The sequence below is a fragment of the Pogoniulus pusillus genome, chromosome Z, assembly GCF_015220805.1.
Source record: "Pogoniulus pusillus isolate bPogPus1 chromosome Z, bPogPus1.pri, whole genome shotgun sequence".
NCBI lineage: Eukaryota > Metazoa > Chordata > Aves > Piciformes > Lybiidae > Pogoniulus > Pogoniulus pusillus.
The window spans coordinates 54,365,952-54,383,032 of record NC_087309.1 but is presented as its reverse complement, the minus strand read 5'-3'; the positions used below and the strand labels follow the sequence as shown (position 1 = coordinate 54,383,032).

General features: G+C 44.8%; 1 long non-coding RNA gene across 1 annotated transcript in view; it reads left to right on the top strand.

Moving 5' to 3' along the window:
• Window positions 1-14,495, top strand: part of LOC135173555 (uncharacterized) — a 56,435-nt gene extending 41,940 nt beyond the window's left edge. Inside the window, exons 2-3 of the long non-coding RNA XR_010301373.1 lie at window positions 13,557-13,677; window positions 14,040-14,495. This is a non-coding gene — a long non-coding RNA (uncharacterized LOC135173555). The remainder of the gene's footprint in view (window positions 1-13,556; window positions 13,678-14,039) is intronic.
• The last annotated feature ends 2,586 nt before the right edge of the window (window positions 14,496-17,081 follow it).

The following is a 17,081-nucleotide window of genomic DNA, read 5'->3' as shown; positions in this document are numbered from 1 at the left end:
CCCTGGAGATGTTCAAGACAAGATTGGACGTGGCACTTGGTGCCATGGTCTAGCCTTGAGCTCTGTGGTAAAGGGTTGGACTTGATGATCTGTGAGGTCTCTTCCAACCCTGATGATACTGTGATACTGTGAAAGATGGGCTTTCAAGAATCCCAGTCCCTGGAGATAAGAGAGAGGGTCTGGAGAATGGAAGACTCCCCCTTGGTCAGTGACGACTGGGTCAAAGATCGTTTGGGCAAACTGAACACCCACAAATCCGTGGGCCCCAATGGGGTTAATGTGGGAGTGCCAAGGCTGTTGGCTGAAGTTTTTGCTCTACCGCTCTCCATGCCAACTGGGCAAATGGAATTGCTGATCTCCAGGGGTCTTTTCCAACCCCTACCATTCTGTGATTCTCTGAAAAAGGCTCAGTAGGTGTGGGCAAGACCCCAGAATGTTGCAGTGGTTTGTGTCTCCTGGGAATTGCCAGGTTGACTGCACTTTGGCTACAACAACCCCATGCAGAGATACAGGCTAGGGTCGGAGTGGCTGGAGAGCAGCCAGACAGAGAGGGATCTGGGGGTGCTGATTGATACCCACCTGAACATGAGCCAGCAGTGTGCCCAGGTGGCCAAGAGAGCCAGTGGCATCCTGGCCTGCATCAGGAATGGTGTGGCCAGCAGGAGCAGGGAGGTCATTCTGCCCCTGTACTCTGCACTGGTCAGACCACACCTTGAGTATTGTGTTCAGTTCTGGGCCCCCAGTTTAAAAGGGACGCTGAGATGCTTGAGCGTGTCCAGAGAAGGGCGACGAGGCTGGTGAGAGGCCTTGAGCACAAGCCCTATGAGGAGAGGCTGAGGGAGCTGGGATTGTTTAGCCTGGAGAAGAGGAGGCTCAGGGGTGACCTTATTGCTGTCTACAACTCCCTGAGGGGTGGTTGTGGCCAGGAGGAGGTTGCTCTCTTCTCTCAGGTGGCCAGCACCAGAACGAGAGGACACAGCCTCAGGCTGTGCCAGGGGAGATTTAGGCTGGAGGTGAGGAGAAAGTTCTTCACTGAGAGAGTCATTGGGCACTGGAATGGGCTGCCCGGGGAGGTGGTGGAGTCGCCGTCCCTGGGGCACTTCAAGGCAAGGTTGGATGTGGCACTTGGTGCCATGGTCTAGCCTTGAGCTCTGTGGTAAAGAGTTGGACTTGATGATCTGTGAGGTCTCTTCCAATCCTAATGATACTGTGATACTGTGATACTGTGATAATTTTCCCAAATATATTACTAGTTTATCAGGAGTTGTTCAGGGGTGAAATTCCAAAACACTGACTGTAACCACTGTCTTAGGCAAGTGCCCATACTCTTCCACACACTGCCACTCACAACTGTTCAGCCTCAGGGCAGATCTCGTGAAAAGGAGTTGTGTAACCCAAAAAAAGACCTGGGATCCATTTTAGAAGACAGAGCAACCAGAAGATAAGCACTTGGACATCCTAAGGAAATTAAAAATTCACAGAAGCTGAAAGTCTTCTGCCCTGTCTTGCCCATAGGTTGGGTGAGTTGATGATCCTAGATACAAATACCAGTTTAACTTCACCATCAGTGCTATAACCATACTGTAAGTAAAACATGTATCACAGTATCACGGTATCATCAGGGTTGGAAGAGACCTCACAGATCATCAAGTCCAACCCTTTACCACAGAGCTCAAGGCTAGACCATGGCACCAAGTGCCACGTCCAATCCTGCCTTGAGCAGCTCCAGGGACGGCGACTCCACCACCTCCCCGGGCAGCCCATTCCAGTGTCCAATGACTCTCTCAGTGAAGAACTTTCTCCTCACCTCCAGCCTAAATCTCTCCTGGCGCAGCCTGAGGCTGTGTCCTCTCGTTCTGGTGCTGGCCACCTGAGAGAAGAGAGCAACCTCCTCCTGGCCACAACCACCCCTCAGGTAGCTGCAGACTGCAATGAGGTCACCCCTGAGCCTCCTCTTCTCCAGGCTAAACAATCCCAGCTCCCTCAGCCTCTCCTCATAGGGCTATGCTCAAGGCCTCTCCCCAGCCTCGTCACCCTTCTCTGGACATGCTCAAGCATCTCAATGTCCCTCCTAAACTGGGGGGCCCAGAACTGAACACAGTACTCAAGGTGTGGTCTAACCAGTGCAGAGTACAGGGGCAGAATGACCTCCCTGCTCCTGCTGGCCACACCATTCCTGATGCAGGTCAGGATGCCACTGGCTCTCTTGGCCACCTGGGCACACTGCTGGCTCATATGTGTATAGTGTCATCTGTCACCTGACATTTCTCTGTGTTGAAGGTGCTGCTCTTCTGCTTGTAAAAAAAGTTGTCTTGTTTATTCATTTATTCCTGACATTAAATTTTAGATAAGAGCTTCCACTCTACTCACTAGTGTAAATTGTTCAAGGCAGATACTCCTTCAATGAAAAATGAAGTTGTTAGACATTATTTACATCCCATTAATATGCATTATCTTATACAATGCATAGGGAATGCATGAAAAAAGTAGTAGTACTGTGCAGTCTGCAGGAAGCTGGTGAAGGTGGGATCGGGGTACTGACAAGTCGACTCAGCAGCTAGCAATGCAGTACACCTTTATTAGGGCAGTGCAAGGCTTATATAGTACTCAGGAAAGGCGTGCACAATCAGTTTGGGGCTGGCACAAGTGGACAGTACAGATTGGCTCAGAGTTATGTGTTAGGTGCAGATAGGTTGCCCTGTGTCAAAACAACCTGTAGTGTCCACCCCAGGGGGCTGGCAGGCTCAGCCCCCTGCAGCTGTGTGTGGATTGCTCATTATTTACAGCTTTGCTTCCTGATCCAGAAGTGGGCTCAAGGACACTTCCCAGCATGAGCTCTCATGTTTACCAGCTCATGTATTCTCCCACAATACTGCTATTCCATTGTGACAGAGACATGAAGAGGAAAAGAATCATAGAATCATAGAATCAACCAGGTTGGAAGAGACCTCCAACATCATCCAGTCCAACCTAGCACCCAGCCCTAGCCAGTCAACTAGACCATGGCACTAAATGCCTCATCCAGGCTTTTCTTGAGCACCTCCAGGGATGGTGACTCCACCACCTCCCTGGGCAGCCCATTCCAATGCCAATCACTCTCTCTGGCAAGAACTTCCTCCTAACATCCAGCCTATACCTCCCCCAGCACAACTTGAGACTGTGTCTCCTTGTTCTGTTGCTGGTTGCCTGGCAGAAGAGGCCACCCCCCACCTGGCTACAGTGTCCCTTCAGGTAGTTGTAGACAGCAGTGAGGTCTAACCTGAGCCTAGCCTTCTCTTCTTCAGGCTAAACAACCACAGCTCTCTCAGCCTCTCCTCATAGGGTTTGTGTTCCAGGCCCTTCACCAGCCTTGTTGCCCTTCTCTGGACATGTTCCAGCACCTCAACATCTCTGTTGAATTGAGGAGCCCAGAACTGAACACAGTACTCAAGGTGTAGCTTGAGCAGTGCTGAGTACAGGGGTAGAATAACCTCCCTTGTCCTACTGGCCACACTGTTCCAGATACAGGCCAGGATGCCATTGGCTCTCTTGGCCACCTGGGCACACTGCTGGCTCATCTTCAGCCTACTATCTACCCCCAGATCCCTTTCTTCCTGGCTGCTCTCCAGCCACTCTGTCCCCAGCCTGTAGCGCTGCTTGGGGTTGTTGTGGCCAAAGTGCAGAATCCTGCACTTGGCCTTGTTAAATCTCATCCCGTTGGCCTCTGCCCACCCATCCATCCTGTCCAGGTCCCTCTGCAGGGCTCTTCTACCTTTCAACAGATCAACATCTGCTCCTAGCATGGTGTCATCTGCAAATTTACTGATGCAGGACTCAATCCCCTCATCCAGATCATCAACAAAGATATTGAACAGGACCGGGCCCAGCACTGACCCCTGGGGAACACCACTAGTGGCTGTTCTGTCATATTCTACTGTAACTCTAATAAGGTGTCAGAATAAAGAGAACATGACTGTTATTTGTAGACACTCGTACTAACCAGAATAAGACTTTGCCTTTCTAACTAGGCTGCATACTGTTCGATTTTTGTATGAAAGATTTACTGCTTTTGTAACACTTGAGCTTTCAGAATTAGATTCTCCTGATAAACCAAGGACATGTGTTCTAATACTACCTTAGCAAACTTGTTTTGCACATGAATAGAAGGCCAGCCTACATTCCTGAAGTGAACCAGGAGAAATACAGGCTGCTTTGCCTAGGTAGAATAGACGGACTTTGAGACAGAGTGGAAAAGGTAGAGCATTAGCTTCTATGGTTGTTTTCTCTTCCCACCACATTTACTTGCAATATGTCTTAAGTAAAATCTTTGGAAAAGAGGACAAATGCAATTCTGAAACTCGAAGAGAAAGCGTTAGAGTTTGTCAGAAGGGACGACACTTGGACTCCACATGATTCTGTGTCAATCCCACCAGAGACCTTTATTGTTCATTCTGACTCCATTTGTATTTTCTAGAGTGTAGACCACACACCTACACATTAGTATAATCTAGGCAAGAACAACGTAGTCTTTTATATACACCACACCCTGTTTTTCTCATTAACCAGGTGTCCCACTGTCTTTCCTCCCTTGTGGGAGGCATCCTGAAGCTGCGGGAATCAAGGTCAAAATGGTCAGACTGCCCATTATTATTCCCTCTCACATTGCATTCCCACAAGAGTTCACTGATGAAGTTGTCGTTGAAAGCAAAGGAGGAGGCAGATGTGCACATTACAACATTCATGTTGGCTGAGCTGTAAACTCTTGAAAGGCTTTCTGCACCTGTAAAGGCTTGCAGAGGTCAGTACAGCAGGAAATGCAAATGCACATTTTTAATACGGTAACTGTGCTTAGGTCTGGATTCCCTAAATGACTCTGCCTCCACCACTTCTCAGGACTGCCTAGACCACATCCATGCTTGCACTTGGAGAGTCTATTTGTAAAGATAGTACTTACACTTAAAGCTTAGTTTATTAAGCTGCTTCAGCTCAGGTAATTTCCATGTAATTTGCAATGCAAAACACATTCACATAGCAGTTGTACTGACCAGACTGTTCTTGTAGGAAAATCGTGGTCCTATCTCAAACAAGGACATTGAAAAGCAAAATGTTTATGAGCTAAGTATGACAGGTATAGTAAAAAATCTACTGATCAGAGGGCTGATAAAATTGCTTCTTCAGATAGCAGAGGTCTGCAAACAGAGAAGGATTCATGGGCAATGAATGATTAGGGGCCATCTTGGGCACAGTGATCATAAAACAACAAAGAGAAGTAAAGAGAAGGCTCAGCAGAACTGCCACATGAGACTTTGGCCTGCTTTGGAAACAGGTGGACAGAGGCCAAGGAGCCCAGGAAGGCTGGACTGCATTCAAATCTTAAACGTGGAGGAACAGGCTGTCCCCACATGCCAAAAGACAAGCTGGTGGGGAAGAAGGCCAGCCTGGCTAAATACAAAGCTTTGGTTGCTGCTTAGGGAGAAGAGGATAGTCTATGGTCATTGGAAGAAGAGGCAGGCCACTCAGAAGGACAAGATTTTCATGAGACTATAGAGGGAGAAAATTAGAAGGGCCAAAGGCCAGCTGGAAATTAATTTGTCTTCAGCTGTTAAAGAGAACAGGAAATCCCTCTACAAATACGTTGGCAACAAAAAGGAGGACTAAGGATAGTCTTTGACCTTTGGTGGATTCAGAGGGGAACATAATGGTTAAGGATAAGGAAAAGGCTGATACTCAATACCTTCTTTGCCTCAGCCATTAGTGGTAAAACAAGTTGTTTGCTAGATACCCAGACCCCTAAGCTGAAAGGTAGGGATGGGGAGCAGAATGGGCCCCCTGTTGTCCAAGTGTAGGTGTTAGTGACCTGCTGCACTACCTATGCATACATAAGTCCATGGGGCCAGATGGCATACATCTGAAAGTACTGAGGGAGCTGGCAGAAGTGCTCACCAAGCCATTCTCCATCATTTACCAGCAGTCCTGGCCAACTGGGGAGGTTCCAGCTGACTGGAGATTGGCAAATATGACACCCATCTACAAGAATGACTGGAAGGAAGATCTGGAGAGCTACAGACCTGTCCGTCTGACCTCAGTGCCAGGAAAAGTTAAGGAGCAGGTCATCTTGAGTGCCATTATGCAGCATATGCAGAGCAGCCAAGTGATCAGGCCCAGTCAGCATGGGTTCATGAAGGGTAGGTCCTGCTTAACAAACCTGATCTCCTTCTGTGACAAGATGACCCACTTAGTGAATGAAGGAAAGGCTGTGGATGTTGTTTATCCGGACTTCAGTAAAGACTTTGACACTGTTTCCCACAGCATCCTCTTGGAGAAAGTGGCTGCTCAAGTCCTGGGGGTTGGACAATTTACTGAATTAAGAAATGCCTGGATGGCTAGGCTTTAAGAGTGGTGGTGAATGAAGTCAGATCCAGCTGGCATCAAGTCAAGAGCTCTGAGATGTGTGTGTTTATGGGCAGCTGCAGTTCAGAGGGGACTGAGAAACTGATTTTCAACCAGGGTGGACTGTATGCAAAGGAAAAGTGAGTACTTCACAGGCTAAGTGACAAATCCTTCTTTTTCTTCTCTTTCTCACTCTTTCTACTTCTCCAAATACTCCCCATATGGCATCTCCACCCATATCCAAGTGCTCATATATAAACTAAGCCACATATTCCCCCCCACCCCACCCGCCCATCTACAAAAGAATTTGTTCCATTGCAGTGGGAAGCCACACCGTTTATTACGTGTCTGTCTAAGATGAACCTCAAAGCAAGCATTTCATCCTCTCTCACGTAATCATCATAAGGTAGAAAATGAAATTTACGAAACCTGAAAGCATGCTGCAGAGAGCTTCAGGGCACTGCATGTCGTTTTTCACTTTGATGTATGCCATGTTTTAAAAAGAGCTGGGGGAGGGGAGAGGAAAAAGATGCACTGGGTGTCTTCCTTGAGATTTCCTCTCTATAGCTTAACTCTTTAGTTGGTGGAAGGAGGGAGAATCATCCCTCCTTGCTGCCTGAAGTGAAAATGGAAGAATTCTGAAGAGACAGTGTAAGAACTTCGCTTAGCACTATGAGGGTTTCACATTCCCACTTGCATTTTAATGGAGTATAAGCATCACCTCAAGGATTGCAGTGAGAGTGTAATGGTCTGTTAAAGCATTGGCAGGATCAGCTGACAAGTGCCAGCTACTTTGTTTTCTGACATAGTTTAGAAAATAAGAGCTTTATCTCAGATTAGTGAACTATATCACCTGGCCCAGAAGTAAGGAGACGCCCAGCAGGGAGCTGGGTCTTAATGTGTGCATTTATCCAAGCACTCAGTGTTAGTTTCTGAAATACCTTCTGCAGTTTATGTCCTAGGAGAGCAGAGTGACACTCCCATGTGTCAAGCGCAGTTGAATGTATTAATGTGTTTCTTCCTCTCTCCATGACCCTCTGTGTCCCACACTGTGCTATATTCACAGAGCAGAGTTGCTTTTTTTTTTCCTCCAAGTAGTAATTGAATCCTCCCTACCTGTTGTCATCATTTGGTTGTGTGTTCAAAATAAGAGCTCCTTCTCATAAGTTTTCATAAGCCCCCATATCTCCCCCTTCCTCTCTGCCAACTCCTATTTGCACATACAGCTACTGTCAATGTCAGCTGTGCCTGCCATCTGCTTCCAGAAAATTATGAAGCTATAATCATAGGACATTTTAAAATTTATTCACACAAATCAAAGACATTCAGTTGCTGTCAGGGGTGGATTTAGTGCTGGAGAGGAAACAGGTCTTCTGACAGAGGCTTTCAGAGCCAGCAGCTGGCAGAGAGATGCTGCATAAGGTTTCTGGGCCAAGTTGGGCTGTCCCACCTTGCTCCCAACCTCCAGCATTTCTTCATTCTCAGGACTGGCCCCCACTGAGATGAGCTAATTGTGCCAGATTATTTGCAGTTTAGTGGTGAGCTCAGATCTGGATGAAGATCAGACCAAAGTAATTTTTACACTTGTGATCCCTCCTAATCTGGAGAATTGATTAGCTACAGCAGTAACCTCTTCGTCTTGCTCTTTTTACAGATAGAGTATAGCGCAGTATATTTCTTTCTCTTCAGGTTTGTGGAGTAGGAACGACTTTATTAAGTCTAAGCCGTGCCTGTGGTAGTGGCCTAATCCCTGTCAAAGGTCTGTGGGTGCTACTGTAATACATGGTAACAGTAATACTGGAATGCCAATAGTCAGCCAGCTATATACTCCCACAGGCACTAAACAAATGCTAAGGATTACTCCTGCACTGATCATTTTACACTCTTAGCTTTCCAGTTTAACAGAAGAAGTTGTCATGTGCTGTTTTTGCATTCTGAAATGGGGTGGACTGCTTCTACTACTCTAGGAGATACTGCACAGTGTGAAACAGTTGATACCAAGGACCTTCATGCAAGACACATTTCAGAGTGGTGGAGTTGTTTTGCTTTGGACCTGCTCTGCTCTGATCCCCCATACTGAATATATATCTTGAGTGGAAGTGCTTTAGGTGCACTCTTGGCGTGCAGCTTCCAATTAAGCTTCATTCAAGAGAAGTCTGATCCATGCTTTGTGATGCAAACTAAAGTGAGTGTGATGGAGAACTGCACACTCGTGATCCAAACTAAAGGGCTGCTGTGGATGCAGCATAAAAAGTCTATTCTTGCTCTTTCTCTCTTTCATATTTCTGTGTGCAGTGTGCTCCACTGATTTGGAAACTACTAAAATTCAATTAAAAAAAAATTACTCTCTCAGAATTCAATACTTAAGGTGCATTGGTGTGCCTTTTAAACTGTCTCAGTTAGGTTTCCTTGTTTTCAAAAGTACTTTCAGATATGCCAGTGTTTTTATAAATGTCCCTAAATGAAATCACTGTTGTGCAGGAAAGGAAAACAGAAATTTTAAAAGGGCTATTATGTATTCCTGCAATACCAAGCCAATGCCCAAATTAATTCCCTTTTCTCCCAAGACCTATTTAGAGCTGGACATCCTGGCCTGAATGTACTATGCCTATGGCCTAAGTGAACCAAATGCACATTGCCTATAGCACCCGAGGCAGTTAAGCTGTCATAGGCTCAACTAATATCCGAATGCAAGCCAGATCAGGATCCTGGAGGCTGCGGAAACAAGCCAAAGAACTGTGGTCAAACACTTGGCAGGTATTAGACTGCAGAAAGCAAATAACTACAAAAGCTCCATTTGGCTCCTTTGTTACTGCTGAGTTGACATGTGGGAATAAAGAAGTGTGACCTACTGATTTGCAGTGGCAGTACAGCAGCTGGAGGTCTGCAAAACCAGGATGCTTTAATCCCAGAGGCTTTTTTTTTTTTTTTTTTTTTAGGAGGACATCTTCAAAACACACACAAAGGAGCTAAATGTCACACAGTGCAAAAAGAAGTAGCGTTTCCAAGAGATCAGAGTTAGGGCTAATTGCTTCCCTGTAATTGTCCAGCTACCCCTTGGCTGGTGCCATTGCACTTGCTAGTATCGCCTCAAGCGTGAGAAAACTGATGAATGTATGCTCAGTTTGAAGTTTTAGATCCCTAACAAGTACAAAGGATACATCAAGAAAGGTCAGAGTCAGCTGATGCACTGTCTTTATGAGGTTGATACCATGTCACTGAAGGCTGACAATGATACAGATGAAAGGACAGACAAGACATGAAAAGGATCAATGAAGGCAACAGCATTATGAGAGAAGTACTAGCGACTGGAGAGAGGCAATGGTATATTACTACCTTGGATGAAATGCCTGCACCTTGGTCCCATGATGAATTTGTCAGCTTTTTTGTCAGATTGTGTGGAGCAGCAGCAGAGATCTAGAAATGCTGGAGCAAACAGTAGTTGTGAGTTTGCAGCTAGGGCAAGCAGGCAGGAAGGCAATGAGTCCTTCAGTTGTGCAGATGTACCTACTAAATCCCAATCATTTGTGCCCCAGGCAAGCACAGGCTTCTTGGTAATTCTAGTTCAAATCATCTCATGAAAAACATGTATCAGTTAAATTATCTGATGACTTCAGGTGCAGGTCAAAAAAGTACAGGGAGTCCTGCTACATCCAAAATGCAGCAGAACAACTGCAACAATTTCAGTTCCTCCATCCCACAGCTCCTGTGTGGATATGCTGACGTATGTATGTCAGGATGTGATGTGGAGTCCCTTCAACTGTTAACACTGGTTTCACCATCAAAAGCAGGAAAAATCTTATCAGCTCAGAGAAGAAGCCTCATCACATTCATCATAAAGCTTGCAGGTCCTTGTTCTGGACTGTACAGGGAGGTGTAACATCGAGGTTTGGAGCTAAAGTGAACACTTGCATACTATGGTTTTGATCTCTCTGGGCATATCTACACTGGAAAGTGGGTACTGAGCACATACCTTGAAATGCCTTGAAGATCTGATCCTTTGTTTTTCCAGATCTGAATAGACTGCTCTCTTTCAGGCCCTTGCATCTCATAGGTTTACAGATTGCACTGGTTTGGAAGGGACTTCCAAAAGTCATCTTGTCCAATCCCATGGCAATAAGCAGGAACACCTCTGATTAGATCAGGTTAACCATGGCTGTATCAAATCTGATCTTGAACATCTCCTAGGACAGGGCCTCAACCACATCCCTGGGCAACCTGTTTCAGTATTTTACCATTGTCATTATAAAGAACTTCCTTCTTATGCCCAACCTAAATCTACCCTGCTCCAGTTCAAAAACTTTGTCCCTCACCCTATTACTACAAGGCTTTCTAATCAGTCCTTCCCCAGCCTTCCTGTAGGTCCCCTTCAGATATTGAAATGTAACTAAAAGATCTTCCTGGAGCCTTCTCTCTCCAAATTGTAGATCCCAAATTCTTACAACCTCTCTTCATATGAGAAGTGTTCCAGCCCTCTGATCATCTTTGTAGCCCTTCTCTGGACCCACTCCAGCAGATCCATGTCCCTCCTGTGTTGGGGGTCCCATAGCTGGACACAGTACTTCCAGTGAGGTTTCACCAGAGCAGAATAAAGAGGCAGAATCACCTCTCTCATCTGCTGGCTATGCTTCTTTTAATGCAGTCAAGGACGTGATTTGCCTTCTGGGCAGCAAGTGTGCATTGTTGTCTTATACCCAGCTTCTCACCCACCAGTACATGCAAGTCCTGTTCTGCAAGGCTTCTCTCAATATCATGCCCCAGCCTGTACTGATACCAAGGATTGCCCCAACCTAGGTGCAGGACCTTACACTCTGCCTTATTGAATCTCCTGAGATTCAAATCAGCCCACCTCTCCAGTCTGTCCAGGTCCCTCTGAATGGCATCCTGTCCTTCAGTCTTATCAATTGCACCACTCTGCTTGGTATCATCTGCAAATCCACTGAGAGTGCACTCAGTCTCTCCATGTAATTGATAAAGATGTTGAGCTGCACTAGTCTCAGTACAGATCTCTGGGGGACACCGCTTGTCTCCATCTGGACATCTCAACTTCTCTCTTTAAACCATAGGGGTATGGAATGAGAACATTCCCCAGGAAATACGCATCCCTCCAGGACATGCATCCAAAGATCCTCAAAAGCTTTCCTAGCCCTGCTGCTGCACCATTGTGCCTGACTTCCCATGTTTTTGACAGGGACATGCACCACCTTCCTGATAGTACTTGGAACTCATGAATGAGGGCAGGCTTCACAGTTCTGGGATGAAGAGAATCATAGAATCATAGAACCATAGAATCAACCAGGTTGGAAGAGACCTCCAAGATCATCTAGTCCAACCTATCACCCAGCCCTAACCAATCAACTAGACCATGGCACTAAGTGCCTCATCCAGTCTTTTCTTGAAGACCCCCAGGGACGGTGCCTCCACCACCTTCCTGGGCAGCCCATTCCAATGGGAAATCACTCCAATCAAGGACTCTGGAAAGAATCTGATTTTGGGGAAGCAGAAATTCAAGGTGGGACAAAAAAAAAATTTTCTTCTTCTCTAAATTAGCTGTACATAGACTTGTCTAGGGTGTCCTCAGTTATCTTATACCTGCTTTTGAAATAAAAATGTTTGACAAAATAATTGCTGCTGTATAGTGGCAAATATAATTTCTAATTAAGATACTATAGAAACTATTTTATGCACAACCTGCAATGAAACATAGATCTAGATCCATGGGTCATGCATACGTTACATTAAAAATTGGCTCTAGTAGTAAACTATGCTTCTCTTACATGCTGTTTCTTTAAATCTAGTCCAGTATTGATAGTAGGATTGCAAAGAACATTGAGTTCTGACTGTTCAGAGTAAATGATTCAGGACTCCTAGGACAGTCCTCAAGGAGCAGAGCAACTGCAGAGCAACTCAACATCTAGCTTCCTAAGTTCCTAGCTCTGATTTTAGGATGTAGTTAATGAAACTAAGACACCCAGTCTTGTGCATGCAGGAGTGAAAGCTCAGGATGGAAGAGCATGTGAAATCATAAAATATTAAATGGAAACATGAATTTGGAGACAAATAAAAGTGAGAAATCATTATTTGAATTTTATTTGTTTAAAGTCACAGAGTGATAAGTAACATGATTATAACAAACAATGGGATTTTTGAAGGTGCTTCTTATTAGGAGATTCAGATCAAGGCCTACTGTTTTCTCTGCATGTAAATAATGAATATTTTGCCTCTTACAAAATAATTATTTTCTAACCAAAGAGCTGATGCCTGCAGCTAAACCTGTGCTTTAAAATACTCTTCTGACATGAGAAGCTCTCATAATTGCAGTCTAAACTGCAATATCACATTCTCTTAGAAACCACCCTAATGCAGACATGGCAAGACATTGAGCTAGTTGGCAGGGCAAAGCCTGTCAGTACACTAACACTGCAGGCATGTAACCTGCTTTCCCTTCCTCCATCTGCCACATCAATTTGAGGTTGCAAAACAATAGCTGCTACAATTTCAGAAATATGTGTAATGCCTTCTTCAGTTTGCAGACATTTACAGCACATCTTATTGCGTCAAGGTTTTGACATCATACTTGAATCTGAGGGAAAGTGAGCTAAAAACATAGTGAGAGACACTGTTTTGCCAGGAACACAGCAGACCATGGAAAGATCATAGGCAGATGGTCCATTAAATGCTTGTCCTTTTTAAGTATGGAGAATATCACTCACATAGTACAAACCACAGCCTCAGGCCACCCCCACAGCTAGGAAACTGGCACAAGAGAAGAGTGCTGCATATTTTCCAAGGTCAGAGTCAGAGAGTTTACAGGGACAGAAGCTGGGGACATGCAGCCTAGAGGACCCTGCAGGACCAAATGCCCTTTGACTTCTGTAGGTTGATCAAAGTTGTGAATCAGGGTGCTGAACCATCACCAGTGACAGGCTTGGTGCTATAAACACACAGAAAACAGTGATGCCTCAGAGGTGCTGTGCTACATGGGGTTACTAAAACACAGCTAAAGTTACTGAAGGTTGCTTCCTCTATGCCCTGGTACATCCATGAAACATTTCAGTGCAACTGAAATTAGCACCTTTGTTCTTTAGGGATCTCTGAGTGTTCAATGCCTGTATGCATTTTTGGTGGAAATACTCCTCTGAGACCATTGTGGGATTTGGGTGTCACTGTCACTTTTTTCTCCCCAGTGCCATCCTCCAAATCCTACCATCCCCCAGTAATGCACTCTGGATGCTGCTGCTTGTTGAGAGAGAAAATGTTAACAGAAAAAGTGAAAAACCTCCAGTAGCAGGAGTGGGAGCTGAGAAGGTAAGTGGTGACAGCAGAGAAAGGCTGAGCCTTCTTTTCAGCCAGAGAGTTTCCTTTTTCAGAATTAAAACAAGAGCATGTGATAAACAAGCACGAATTAAAAGAAAAAATATCCCCTTGCTTTCTGTTTTGCAATTTCTTGTACGCTCAGACTTGTACTGTATTGGCAGCATAGATTCCTATTAGAAGCATCTGTTTTGAGTTTGGAGTGTTGCTTATTTTGTGATTTTGATTTTTTTTTTCTTTTCCTTTTTCTCCCTTTTGAGTTTTGCCCACCCTCTAAATTTTATATGGTGATATTTTCTCGGCTTTTATCTTTTGCCTGTCTCTTCAGGCATCTTTATCTGCGTCTGTCTGCTCAGTGTGCTATCTTGCAAAGTAGATCCTTCAGACAATCAACAATGAAGCTTCTAAAGAAGAATCTTCTGAAGAAGCTTCTAAAAACCTTCCCTTTGCTTCCCTTCCCTCTACAAAATCAGCTGTGGAGCAGGGAGAGGCTTTCCCTTCTTCCAAGCACATGGTGACATCTTACTGATAAGTGGTTTTCCCTGACTTCTGCAGCTAATGGAGTAATTTTCCTTTCTAGTTACTTTGATGTCTCTCTTCTGTCTCCCAGTGAGAGAAGCACCTGTATGTGGGTTATTTGCAGCCAGACAACTTTATCATAGCCTCTTTCAAGTAATGGGTTTGATTTTCATGTTCATTAAGGTTGTTCAACATCTGATGAAGTGCTGGTTTTAGGACTTTGTAATCTCCCAAGTTGGTGTAAAAGAGATTCTGGTGCAAGAGAGAATAAAGGCAAACACTGTCCTCACCTGCTGTTCAAAATAACTCATTACTTACTTTCCTTTGTGAAACTGGTGTTCTTGGTAATGTGAGAGAGGAAGAATGTTCTTGCCACTAAGAACAATGTACAGTGAATTAGGGGATCTTAGACTTATTTTTGTCTGTTAGGTAGTGCATAATGCCCATTAGATAATAACAGAGCTTGAGCTGCATGTTAGTCTCCAAAACATAAAAAAATGTGTCCCTTTTTAACAGTGCTGGATGATTCATTTGCTTTAGAATTATTTTTTATTTATATAGCACAGATAGCCCCACCACTCTTGCCTTTGCATGTAAGTAACCCAAATGCTACATCTGGTTAAAGAGCTCACCAGGCCACTTTCCATCAATCTTCAGCAGTCCTGGATGACTACAGAGATCATAGTTGACTGGAGGTTAGCAAATGTGAGGCCATCTACAAGATGGGACAGAAGGAGGATCCAGGGAACCATATGTCTGTCAGCATGACCTTAGTGGTGGGGAAGGTTAATGATCAGATCACTTTGGGTGGTACCACATGCCACATGTAGGACAGCATGGGTTTAGGAAAAGTAAGTCCTGCTTGACTAACCTGATCTCACTCTATGATGTGGTGACCAGCATAGTGGATAAGGGAAAGGCTGTGAATGTTGTTAAGCTAGACTTCAGTAGAGCCTTCAGCATTCTCTATTCTGTTTAATATCTTTACAATGAGGACATTGAGTACACCCTTAGTAAGTCTGCAGATTACACCAAACTGGGTGGGCTTGTTGATTTGCTTGAGGGTAGGGAAACTCTACAGAGGAAACTGCATGGGCTAGATCAGTGGACTGAGGACAATAGTATGAAATTCAGCAAGTGCCAGGTCGTTCACCTGAGTCACAACAATCCTGTGCAGTTACAGGCCTAGGGGAGAGTGGCTGGAAAGTTACCCATGGAAGAAGAACCTTGAGGTATCGGTCAACAGCAGGATGAACATCAGCCAGCAATGTGCTCCAGTGACCAAGGGGGCAAAAAACATCCTGGCTGGTTATAGAGATACTGAGTCCAGCAGGAGTAGGAGAGTGATTGTTTCCCTTTACTCAGAATTGGCGAGGCTGCACCTCCAATAATGCATTCAGTTTTGGGGCCCTCACTACCAGAAAGACTTTGAGGTGCTGGAGCATGTCCAAAAGGCAATGAAGCTGGTGAAGAGTTTAGAGCACAAGACTCACAAGGAACAGCTGAGGGAACTGGCATTCTTTAGTCTAAAGAGGAGGAGGCTGAGGGGAGATCTTTTTGTTCTCTACAACTACTTGAGAGGAGATTGTAGCAAGGTGAGAAGATATCTCTTCTCCCAAAGAACAAATGATAGGAGAAGAAGAAATGGCTTCAAGCTGCACCAGGGGAGGATTAGATTGGATATTAGGAGAAGGGTTGTCAAGCTTTAGAACAGGCTTCCTAGGGAGGTGACTGAATCACCACCACTGATAGCAGTTAGTAGGTGTGTAGATAGTATGTTTGGGCAAGGTTTACAGTTGCATTCAATGATCATAAAGGTCTTTTCCAACTTAAATTATACTGTGAATCTGTATCTTCTAAAGGATGCAGTTTTGAGTAACCACACCAAGGCACTGAAATTCAACCTGTGCTGAACAGACACACATGAGTATGCTCCACTTGTAACCACTTCTGTCTTCATAGAGGATCTTCTGGAGTTTGCAATGCATTGTGGAAGGTATAGAGATGCTTCACTAGAGCAATTAAGCATTCAGTAAATCTCATAATAGTGGGTGTTGTATTTAATTTTATATTATCTTTGGTTTTAATAAGGTGCAGACTATTAACTTCAGAATTCAGAGAGTTCAGAACTTTCCAGTGCTTTAAGCTGTCAGTAAACTTTGAAAGACATTGGGAGTCACATACTGTTCACCTTTTCATTTTTGCTCCATAAACCATGAATTCTAGAGACACCACTGTTAGTTAAGAGAGTGTGGATGTTTGGGCCTGGCTGGGGATCAGATGCCTATCAAAGCTGCTCTATCACTCCCTTTCTTCAATAGGCAGAGGAGAAGGAAAATTTGATAAGAGGCTTGTGGCTAAGCACAGAATTAAAAGCAAGGAAAAATTATTGTTGACTTCCTATCAGCAGATGATGTCTGGGCTGCTCACTGTGAAGCAGGGCTTCAATATCCATAGTGGTTGTTCTGGAGGACACCATAAATTAATCCCCACACACACTTCCTTCTTTCTCTTAGCTTTTACTTTTGAGCTGATTTCGAATGGTGAAGAATATCTCTTTGGTCAGTTTGGGTCAGCTGGCCCAGACATGTCCCCACCCAAAATCTTGCCCACACCTCATCCTATTGCTGCAGGGGAGATGTTGGAAAAGCACAGCCTTGGTGCTGTGTGAGCACTGCCTAGCAGCAGCCAAAACGCCGGTGTGTTATCGAGACCCTTTCCAGCTGCCATAACAGAACACAGCACTATGAAAGATGCTATCGAGAGAACTACATCTCATCCAAGCAAGACAGACTTTGAACCAATTCTGCAGAAGTGGGTAAATCTGACAGAAATTTGTGCAGTGGCAGTGGATTTGTATATAGAATCATAGAATCATA